Genomic DNA, 12363 nt, shown 5'->3' on the forward strand with positions numbered 1-12363 from the left:
GGATTCAGAGTGTATCCTTTGGTCTGACAATTTCTGGCACAGAAGCCAAAACATAAAGGCGGTTTTTCCACCCTTGGCTGAGGCAACGGTGAATCTGAATTTCAAAAAAGACCCTCATCTGCTTCTGGCTCTGATAAACGACTTGTACCAAGAACAAGGAGAAAAGCTAGATAAAAGACCCAAATTTATAAAATTACAGTAAAATATATTTTAAAAATCTGTGATGGCATCAGACAGTTACCCAGGTGACTTTAAAGTGGAGATCCCAGAGACAAGGTAAGTACAAAGAGGTGAAGCCCACATTTGGTGTTTTGTTTTTTGTTTGGTTTTTTTTTTTTTGCTTTTCCTCTCTGGGTATTTGCTAATTTAGAAGTTGTAGCCAATGAGATAAGAAGATTCACAGATCTGGGTCCTCAGTCCATTAAGCGTCTGACTTCGGCTCAGGTCACTGTCACATAGTTTGTGGGTTTGAGCCCCGCGCTGGGCTATGTGCTGACAGCTCAGAGCCTGGAGCCTGCTTTGGATTCTGTGTCTCCCTCTCTCTCTGCCCCTCCCCTGCTCACACTCTGTCTGTTTCTCTCAAAAATAAACATTAAAAAAAAAAAAGATTCACAGATATAACATACAGTTTTACAGGGACAGTGAAACAAAAATTGAGTGTTAGGGCTTTCTGCAGAGAAGGACCCAAGGTTTGGAGGAGAGGTCCCTGAAGAGCTACACCCTGGGATTGAGATTGGAGAAAATGACCTGCAAGGCAAATCTGGCCCACCGCCACATTTTCTAAAGAAAGTTTTGGTGGAGTGCAACCGCACTTATGAATATTATTGATGGATGTTTTGTGCTATAATGACGGGGTGAGAAGTTGCAACAGAGGCAACTAGGCCTGAGAAGCCTAAAATATTTACTACTTGACTTTACGCAGATAAAGTTTGCTGGCCTCTACCTCCTAGAGCGGAAGGATGAGGCAAGAATGGATTAGTCCTCATGATGACAGAGTCCTGATCTGAGTCAGCTCAAACACAAAATAGATGAAGTTTCTCTGACATTCTTCTAACTGCCTCTGAGGTGCAAAAACCAGTCCTTTCTAGAGCAAACGAAGCTCATCATCCACCGCTTCATCGTCTCTACACCCTTCAGGCATGTTATTCAGCCATCAATTACAAACTACCAGGCATAAAAAAAATAATATGATCTAATGATTGAAAAGTCCAGAGGGGAAAAAAAAACTCATGAGAAAAAGAATGGAAACAGAACTAGAGGGAAATTTTTTAAAGGAGCGGGAGAGTTACAGTAGAGAATTAGAATCTATAAATAAATATGCAAAAGAAATTTTTAAACTGCAAATTTAATCATTGAATTTAAGAACTCAAAAAAATAGGCATGCCTGGGTGGCTCAGTTTGTTGAGCGTTCGACCCTGGTTCAGCTCATGATCTCACAGTTTGTGGGTTTGGGCCCCGCATTGGGCTCTGTGTTCACAGCTCAGAGCCTAGAGCCTGCTTCACATTCTCTGCCCCTCTCCTGCTTGCACTCTGTCTCTCTCGCTCGCTCAAAAAATAAAATAAAGGGGCGCCTGAGTGACTCAGTCAGTTGAGCATCCGACTTCAGCTCAGGTCATGATCTTACAGTTCATGAGTTCAAGCCCCACGTCAGGCTCTGTGCTGACAGCTTGGAGCCTGGAGCCTGCTTCTCTCTCTCTATCCTTTCCCTGCTCATTCTCTGTCTCTCTCTCAAAATAAAATAAATGTTTAAAAATTAATTAATTAAAACAAAACGTTTAAAATTTTTTTAAAAAAGAGCTCAAAAAATATGTTTAACAACAGATTAGATCCACTGAGAAGATTAGTAAATTGGAAAATAAGCCTAAAGAAAATCTCCATGCTGAAGTCTGGAGAGAAAAAAGGGATAAAAATTTGTAGAGATGAGCATAAGAGACCTGGGGAACATGGAGAAAAGGCCTAACATACATGATAGGGAAGTTTCCCTTGGAGGAGAGAAAACAGGACTAAAATTATATTTAAAAAGGCAACAGCCAATCACTGTTCAAAATTTATGAAAGCTATTACTCCACCATTTGTGTTCAGCGATGAGCCCAAATCAGGATAAACACAAAGAAAAAGACCTCTAGCCAGATGACACTACAACTGGTAAAACTTACAGGGAATAAAAATTTTAAATCAATCAGAAAAAGAAAACATGACTGTCAAAGATACAACAATAGAAAGGATTGCTGACCTCATCCAAAATGATGGAAGTCAGAAGACAACGGAATTGTCTGCAAAGCGTGGATATAAAATCATTGCCAAACTGAAATTCTGTACTGAGTGAACGCATGAAAAAATGAAGGCAAAATAAAGACACTTCCAGAAAAATAAACTGAAATTGTCTGTCAAGAGAAAACCCACACTAAAAGCAATAATAAAAGCAGAAGGAAACTATTATATATGGAAGCAAAGAATGCAGGGAAGAAAGAAGAGCACTGGAGACTGAGAATGTGTGGATAAGAATAAATCAATGTTTGCTGCAGAAAACAATTATATCTTATGGAGTTTTAAATATATGTGTGATTAAAAGATTACAACCATAGAGTAATCATCTATGGTCACCGTAATAGTCTGAAAATCAGTAATATGCAAAACTAGAAAATTCCCAAATATTAGAAAATTAAGCAATGCACTTCTCTTTTGTAATGTTTATTTTATTTTTGAGAGCGAGAGAGCAAGCAGGGGAGGGGCAGAGAGAGAGGGAGATCATGACCAGAGCCAAAGTCAGCGCTTAATTGACTGAGCCACCCAGGTGCCCTAAACAACGCATTTCTAAATAACTCTTGGTAAAAAAGAAGAAATTACAACACATTTTATTTAATTGAACAAACAAAAATGAAAATGTGACACTTAAGCATGTGGTATGCAACTGAAGCTGTGCTCTGAGGAAATACACCTTTATTTATTTTTTAAACATTCATTCATTTTTGAGAGAGAGTGTGAGTGGGGGAGGGGCAGAGAGAGAGGGAAACAGAATCCGAAACAGGCTCCAGGCTCTGAGCTGTCCACACACAGGCTGACACGGGGCTTGAACCCACAAGCGGTGAGATCATGACCTGAGCTGAAGTCAGACGTTTAACTGACTGAGCCACCCAAGCACCCCAGAAATACACCTTTAAAAGCATCAGATGTTAGGGGCGCCTGGGTGGCTCAGTCGGTTAAGCACTAGACTCTTGCTTTTGGCTCAGGTCATGATCTCATGGTCTGTGAGCTCCAGCCTGCCACTGAGCTCCATGCTGATAGCACTGAACCTGTCTGGGATTATTCCTCTCTCTCTAACTTAAAAAAAAAAAAAAAAAACTTCAAAAAAAGCATCGATGTTTAAAAAACCCAACAAACTCAACTGAAAAATGTAAAAAGGATATAACAAAAATTAAATATGTATTTATTTATATATAATTATAATAGTTATATAATATATAATAATATAATATAAATTTTAAAATTTGTATAAAAAGTATAGTTTTTTAAACTGTTTAAGAAAAAAAAGGGAAGAGCAAGAGAAGGAATAATTTACCAAAATGAGGAATGAAACAGTAACATACTACAGATTCTACTAATACTAGGAGATAAGAACAAACTGTAATACATTATAAAATTCTCCTGAAAATATTCCTGAATAAATGCTTCTGAATAATAGTTCTGAATACTTCTGAAAAAAAAGAAAACTCAACTTGTGAAACCTAGGAAGAAAGAAATTTAAAATCTAGATGGTTTTGTATCTACATAAAAATGGGTCCCATCTCTGGGCACTGGGCTGGCTCAGTAGGTGGAGCCTGTTCTCTTGATTTCAGAGTTGTGAGTTCAAGCCCCCACGTTGGGAGTAATTTACTTAATTTAAAAAAAATTTAATATCCATTGTTCCAAACTTCTAAGAGATATACTAATTTTACACAAATTCTTCCAAAGAATAGAAAGAGAGAACACTTCCCAACTTATTTTCTGAACCTAGCATAATCTCAATACCAATATCCAACAGGGACATTGCAAGAAGGAAGTCTCTTACATAAACATAGCAATAAAACAGAACAAAACAAAACAAAACCACAAAACAAACAAAAAAAACCTTTTAAACTAGTCCCAAATCAAATTAGCAATATATTATGTTATTATATAGTCACCAAACAGGGATTTCCTAGGAATTAAAGGACAAATTAACATTCAAAAATCAACCAATATAATTCAGCATATTAATAGAAGAGAAAAATGATATGATCATCTCAGGAGATGTCAAGTAGTAAAACTACCTAAAACCCAAGATTTAATCATTACATAAAATCTCAGTCAAGTGGAGTTAGAACACACTGCCTTAATTTGATGATGGGCATTTATAAAAACCAAATTAAAAAAGCAAGCCTTGTATTTAACTGTGAGGTACTGAAAGCCTTCCACCTCAAATCAGGAATGAGACAGAGACTTGCTATTGCTATTTCTATCCATCACTGCGCTGCAAACCCTGGCCAGAGCAATGAGGAAAGCAAAACAAGTAAAAGGTATAAGGAAAGGAAAAGAAGGTCTAAAAACTGTCTTTCCTCATAGACAATATGTTCATGTATATAAAAGACTCAAAAGAACCTACAAGTGAGCTTAACAGTAAGTAAATTTAGCAAGGGTACTCGATATCTCTTTAATAACACAAAATCTTCCCTATTTCTATAACACCACAAGTAGAGAACTGAATTTAAAAATTAAAAAAAAAAAACTGTGATAGCATCAAAATATAAGATCCTTAAGAATAAATTTCACAAAAATGTGCCTGTTTCACCATCAGACTAAGAATGAAATTTTTTGATTTGGGGATCTTATTTTTAAAATACATACAAATAGAGAGCAGTATTCAGAAATTAACAGACATTGCACTTGTAAAAACAACATTCTACAGAATAAGTCAATGAAAGAGACTTCCAACACTGATTTATGAATGTGACATGACTTTTCAAAACACTAAGTACTGATGTAGCTGGGAAAAAATAACTCAAGATGTTGCCCACCATACTCTGAGTTGTTTTTACTGCAAAAGAATGTCTATGGCCCAGCTTTATCCAAGGGATTCATCTTTAACAAATGTTTCTATTTCACATTAAAGACCCATTTAGCTATATACTTAGCTAACTACCAATATCAGGCCATATAGCAGCCAAAGGCACCTCTTGGCAAAATCCAACCTGTTTTTGGAGTAAGAGTTAATTTAACTTCCAGCAAATTCTGCAGAAGTAAAAAAAAAAATTTTTTTTTAATCCATACACATGTACCCAACAGTGCTACAGCTATTCACAGGCCAGGGGGACTTAACAAGAAGCAACAAAGAAAGCAATTATAATAAAATTGTAACAAACATTTCATTCCATTAGAAAAAAATCAACCACAATGTTCTTTGTTCAAAAGAATGGCAAAACGAAGGACCTTTTGCCAAAAGCAATCGCAGTACATTAATATTAAACATGATCTAATGAAGTCAGAAGTGGTTTGGGGAAAACATTCACCACAGTAAAGGCATATTGTGCATGATAAATTCTTAGCAGAAAAGAAGGGATTCAAACTCCTTTCCTTGTTTCACTTGGGACTGATTTTTTTTTATACTGAAACAAAAAAATTAAAGAATGAATAACAGAGCGGGGAGGAGAAAGGAGTAAAAAAAGAAAATACAACTTTAATCACAGTTTTGCCTGAAAGGGGATACAAAAGAAACATATTATTCAAGTGCTTAATAATCTTCTTGATTTAAAACATTTGAATTTAAGAAAAAGGCTTATCTTGGTATGGCATAAGAAATCAGAGGCTGAGGAATTGTTCTTGTTTTATATCTAGCAAAAAAAAAAAAAAAGTAATTTATTTCCTCTATCCCTCAACACAGATCTTCCCTCTTCCTGAGCAAAACAGGATGGATGAAATTCCCTTTGGACTTTGTAATCATTTCGGGAGACAGATGATTCACTGGGAGACATGCTTCCCTGTTTGGGCAGGAGAGGAAGAAAAAAAGAGAGAAAATCTGGCTCTGTTCCTTTCCCATCTGACCTCCTTAAAAGGATCTTTTTTGAAGCTGTAAATCCAGGCTACTAAAATAGCAAGCAACTATTCTTTATTAAAGTTCAAATGCCACTGCCAATAGAAAGGAGAGAATGCGTTTCTTAAAAACCTAGAGCATAGGTTTTCTACGTCCTAAGCGATGAAAAATTGCCATTATTTGTTTTGCTGTTCATATCAAGGTTCTGTCAAGGTCTCAGACAAGTAAATGTGACAGGCTTCTCAGGGGTAAGTGTGGTCTTAATGGAAACCTGACCGGTAATCAGTGGCTGCAATCTTATCATTGCCAGCTGGTTCCCGGAAACACACAAATGGGCACACACACGCGTGTGCACACACACACAAACACACATGCGCGCGTATACACAAGTCCCCAATGCGATGATTCAGCAGTTTAATGGAGCTTAAATTGGGCAATAGCACTCCAGTGCACACCTCTGGGGAAATTAAGGAACACAGGCTGAGGATTCTGGCCGGTCCATAACTGTTTGCTTGTGGCAACTGTTTGCTCCGGGCACAGCCCAGCACCAACTTGAGGCCACTCTGACTGTGTCCGGTGACTTTTAGACAGGTGCAGGTTGCAGCTTGTTTGGAAATGATTCCAAAAAGATCACAGAAGCAGTGAGTAGGAAGGAGGAAAAAAAGGAAGAACAGAAAAAGCTGACCAGGAAAGGCAGAAGAGCAGAGAAAACAAAAATAAAGAACCTCAAAAGAGACAACAGAAGTGGGGTGGAGGAGAGAAGTAAAATCTCTTTCCCCAAAACCAGGGTCATTTAGGATCCCAAGCTCATTCTCTTCTTAGACAAGTAACCTCTTACACAAATAATTGCAAAGTAATCTATGGAAGTAAAGCTGCGTCTTTCCAGATAAAAGCGATACTAAATGATCTGTATCTTGAAATTTCTAAGATTGAGGTATGTCTTCTCAAAAGAGCACAGCCAGACCTAGCTGTTATAAGAAGTATTAATTTAAGGAAATGCAAATTATGTCAACTTCATTCAGTCAAAATCTGAACACACACTTGCCGTGAGTGAGTCACCTGTTGACATTTACCCATAACTGTCCCATCAGGGCCTGGAGGGTAGATCATTAGAGAAACACAGCAGGTTATTTCTACCTTGGCAACAAGATACCTACTTCTAATTGCTATATAAATGATCTTTTAACAACATCCGTAATAACCAGGTTCTACCTCGATATCTGAATACAATATTCTCTCACAAGCTAACACTGTGATTTATACCTATAGCAGCAAGTATGAGACTACAAATGATTCCATTATGATTGAATTTAAATATTTCCTGTATTTAGGGAAAAACAGCAACATGTGGACTAAAGAAATGTAGAGCAGAAAATAAGGTTACTAGACTCAACTGTGAAGTCGATTAAAACAACACCAGTACACTGAATGGAGAGTCGAAAGTATCTGACACATTGCGCCCAGTTCCCGTGTAAACTGCTGCTGCATAGGATGGAGGAGGTCTTTGACATTATTAGGGGTATTTCCCAGAAAAATTATGTAAGGACAAGATACTCAGATTTTTTAAATGAGGAACTGGCCTATGTATCTGTTTTAGTAATGATATAATTACAATTAATTTGATTTCTATGGTTTCATTGGCTCCAAGAAGCTTGTACACCAAGTTTTGGACTGAACACAATTTTTACTCCTTCAATATTTTTATCCTATTTTGATTTTATTCCTTTCTCGATATGTTTTTGTTTTTCTAGATTCTTTTTTCTTGTTTTATTATATTTGCATGCATTTTTGTAAACAGCTTCAAATATTCTACGAGAGAAGGAAGGACTGGAGTAGCAAACAGATAAATGATAGATGACTGACTTCTGCAAATAGTACATCTAATGTAAATCTAGAGATCTAATAACAATTGAGAGTATATGCTATACAATTCCATTTCTATAAATATGCAAAACGGGCGAAACCAATACGTGGTGTTATGGCTACATCCAGGGGGAGTAAAACTATGAAGAAAAACAAGGAAACGTGGGCCCTAAAAATGAGAACACTGGTTATCGTTAGGGAGGGACTGAGTAGTGATGGGAAAGGGAACAAAGATGTCTTCTTACTCAATTTCTTTACCTGGGTAATTGTTAAAAGGATGCTCCTTTTGTGATAATACACTGAGCTTTTTATATTTATGTTTTGTCTTCTTTTCTCTATATGTAGTACACTCCACAAAAGGGTTAAAATTATATATGCAATTATATATGTATACGTAAACAAACAAAATATGAAAATAAAACAAAGGCTTGTCAAAGAACAGAGCAAATTCTACTAGGATTTCTAAAAGCTAAATAAAGAAAAATAAGAAGCATGTTCATTACTGGAAAGAACAACATCCAAATTCTGGACATTAAGAATGTTGGAAGGATGGGCAGGAATGAAATGGATGTTACTATTTCACAGAACTCACTAAATCAATACATTCATAAAAAAAGAAAGTATAGGGGCGCCTGGGAGGCTCAGTCCGTTAAATGGCTGACTCTTGATTTCAGCTCAGGTCATGATCTCATGATTCGTGGGACCGAGCCCCCAGGGAGCCTGCTGGGGATTGATTCTCTCTCCCACTTCCCTCCTCACCCCCCCCCACGTCTCTCTTTCTCAAAATAAATAAATAAACATTAAAAAGTAGAAAGTATATCCACAGTGGTGCACAATGCATCTTACAACAGTATTTCCTGAGGCTCTACTGTGTGACAGACACTATTCCAAGTGGCTGAGGCACATCAGTAGAGCAGTGAACAAAACACATAAGGTCTCCTTTCTTGGTAGAGCAGTGAACAAAACACATAAGGTCTCCTTTCTCACGAGGCTGGCATGCTGGAGTGAGGGAGCAAAAGGTGGATAGAAACAAGAGTTCCAGAAGGAAGGCACAGCTTGTATAGATCGCCAAGGGGGGAAAGAGTCTGGCATACCTGGAAAAGCCCCTGTCCCTGGAACACACAATAGGAAAACAAAGGGCAGGAGAGAGGTCAGGTTGTAGATTGTGGGGCTTGGGGATGGAGCTTGGATTTTGAGTGTGATGGATTTTGAGTTTCAGGAGATTGATAAGACTGGTTTATACTTTCAAAAGGCCATTCTGACTGCTTTGTAGACAATAGATTTTATGGAGGAAAGAGGGCCATCCCATTAGTGGAAGAGAGATAGAATGGCAGCTTCAACTGCATTACTAGGAGCCATCGTGGGAAAGTGGATGGATTCGGGCTATGTTGTAGACAGAGAGTCAGCAGGACTGGCTAATGGATCAATGTGGGAGGAAAGGTAAAGGAAAGAATCAAATATAACTCCTGGACTGTGGCTTGAGTAACGCATGGTGAGTCAGCAGGGCCTTTTACGGACATGGGGAAGTTGGGATAAAAGCAGGTTTGGAGGTACAGGGAACTGACGGGGTCCATGACGGCCATGTTAAGGTGGTGGTGTGAGTTAGATATGCACATGGGCACTGGAGATGAACCTGTAATGTTACAGAGATCTGAAATCTCAGAACGAAATGAGGTCATTTAAGGAAAGGGTATAGACAAGAAACAGACTCTTAACTATAGAGACAAACTGAAGGTTACCTGAAGGGTGGGTGGGCAACGGGTGAAATAGGCTATGAGGATTAAGCAGGCCCCTGTAGTAATGAGCACCAGGTGACGTACGGAAACATCGAACCACAATATTGCACACCTGAAACTAATATTACACTATAAGTAACTAACTGGAATTTAAATTAAAACTTCAGAAAAAAGTATAATGTATACAGAATAAATGTCCCAGGATGAAGTTCGAGGTCACTGCAATATTTGAAGGTTGAGCAGAAGAGAAGGAATTTACCAAGCAAGGCTAAGGGAGAGTAGGTCCGACCTCTTGCACACTGAGGAACCCTCAGGAAAGTACCATTTTTCCCCCAACACAGTGGGCTAAGAGATATACAGAGGGTCCTCTCCAAGGGTGGGGGATCAATATCACGACCCACTTGAAATCCATTGACAGCACCCCAGCGTGCCTCAGCATGGTGTGTTCTAGGGGATGACCACAGGAATGAAAGGCAAAGAATAATCAAATTGGTTAAGTCTTTTTTTCATAGTAAATTCAGAGGGGTTCTTTTTGGCATAAAGTTTATAATAATATAGCCCCCAAAGAGGTCTAATTAGGATACTTTTAAAGACTCTTCCAAGTCTCAGCCATAAATATCTAGTCTCACAGCATCTGGAAAGAGACAATTTTCAAAATTCTTTATGGCAAAGGTGTGGATAAAAATTTTATGTTCCTTCAAGATGCAGAAGAATGCATAAATACATTCTAGAAATGTGTGTCAAATTAATGATTATTTTGAGCACCCCACCATATAAAATAACACCTTCACTGTTTATAGCGAAAACCCTTTGGAAAGAGAGTTATCCATGTTTTGAGAATAAAGAATGCTAAAATTATTTGTAAATCCATCAAAAACCTCCCATTGGGTTTGGTGCTAATACATGATCAGAAGCCCATGAAATTGAACTTGGAGTTGAGTGAATACAACAAAATTCGACTTGATTCCCTTTGACACCTACTAAAGACTGATGTTCCATCGCCCCTCCATATATGTACAACATCCACGTGCACTTTGGCCAAAGGTCTCCAGACCCTTCTTTCCACAGTATTAAGCCACTTTCCAGGCTTAGTGTCTCTGGACTCTTTCATGACAGGGATTGTATCCTCGGTCATTGCACGTAGAGGCACTTTATCCTTTTACATCCCAGTGCCCAAGCAAGCCTAACCTTCCGAAAAACCTCCAATGAGAAGAAAACCCAAGGTCCCTTTCCATACTACAAATTCTTGGTAGCTCCGCCAACTAAGACCAACATAACTCATAAAAGGGTCTGCATCCCTTCTAATCCCCTAACTCTGAATCTCATCAATATCATCATCATGAACAACAAAATCATACCTTTGTGCCAGTGTATCACAGTATCACAGTTTGATCTGATTTTACTATTTACAGAAAAGCAGGATGATGAGCCATTCATGGACTGACCACCTTTTGTTCCGGCTAAATAACACATGTATTTCTTGAACAATAAACCGAGCTTCTTAGTTCACAAGAAATTTAAACAAAAGTCTCTCTACTGTTAGCCTGCATTGCGCAGTTGCACTGCTGAACAATTTCCCTCGTGGCTGGGATCCCCCGTTCCCTTTATTTTCCTTCTGCTTTGCCACAGAGATAAATGATCATAGTAGGTTTAGTTGGGGGCACAGTTTCCCACAGAGCATTTTTACAGATATCCATTGTCAGAAAAAGATTTAAAACAGGTTTACTGGGGCCATTAGCTCTAAACTATGTACAGGAGTCACACAACTTTTGGACCTTTTCCTCTCCACCTTGTGAAGAGACAGAGGAAGTGAAGGAAAGTGTCCTCAAAAGAGTAGCGTCAGGGGCATCTAGGTGGATAAGTTAAGCGTCCGACTCTTGATTTCAGTTCTGGTCACAATCTCATAGTTTGTGAGTTCAAGCCCCACATAGGCCTCTACACGGTCAGTGCAGATTCTGCTTGGGATTCTCTTTCTCTTTCAAAATAAATAAATAAAATTAAAAAAAAATTTAAAAAACAGTGGCATCAACATATTCTTGGTCTTCTCTTTCCTTTAAAAAAATGCTTTCAGTCTGTTAATCACCATTTTTCACTTTCTTGTGTTAAATCCGAGAAAAATCTATGTCTACCACATTCAAGACGGATTACTGAAAGCAAGAAAAAAAAGGCTTTATATAACATCCAAAGCTGGCCTACAAGAGACAATACTGAATTTTTGTGGTAATTTTGGGCCACCAAAGTTAAGTAACAATTTCTAGGTTAGAAAGCACTTTTTGAAAGTGGTGGTTTCTATGAGTGGAAGTGAAAGATCAAAAAGGGTAATTGATGATGATATGCTGGGAACACAGTGCTTAAAAGAGGCTAAGTTAAGACAGAAAACGTTACAATGCCAATGAAGTGACAAAGTGACTATAAACGTCCTGATGCAGGGGTGCCGGGATGGCTCAGTCAGTTGAGTGTCTGACTTCAGCTCAGGTCATGATCTCAGTTTGTGGGTTCAAGCCCCATGTAGGGCCCTGTGCTGACAGCTAGCTCAGAGCCTGCTTTGGATTCTGTGCCTCCTTCTCTCTCTGCCCCTCCCCCACTTGTGCACTATCTTACTCTGTCTCTCAAAAATAAATGTAAAAAAATGTTTAAAAAAGAAGTCCCTACACAAAATCACCAAATTCAAAGGTGTTTATTTTGCCATCCAAGCACCTATCAGTATCAGGAGATATT

The 12363-nt window shown here is 38.3% G+C and overlaps 1 protein-coding gene across 1 annotated transcript in view; it reads right to left on the bottom strand.

The window, feature by feature from the left end:
- The window catches only part of PRUNE2 (prune homolog 2 with BCH domain), a 254834-nt gene that overhangs the window by 181369 nt on the left and 61102 nt on the right, over window positions 1–12363 (bottom strand). The gene's annotated exons all lie outside the window — the stretch shown is intronic.

This window comes from Hyaena hyaena, unplaced genomic scaffold (genome assembly GCF_003009895.1).
Source record: "Hyaena hyaena isolate Hyena2069 unplaced genomic scaffold, ASM300989v1 scaffold_206, whole genome shotgun sequence".
Taxonomy (NCBI): domain Eukaryota; kingdom Metazoa; phylum Chordata; class Mammalia; order Carnivora; family Hyaenidae; genus Hyaena; species Hyaena hyaena.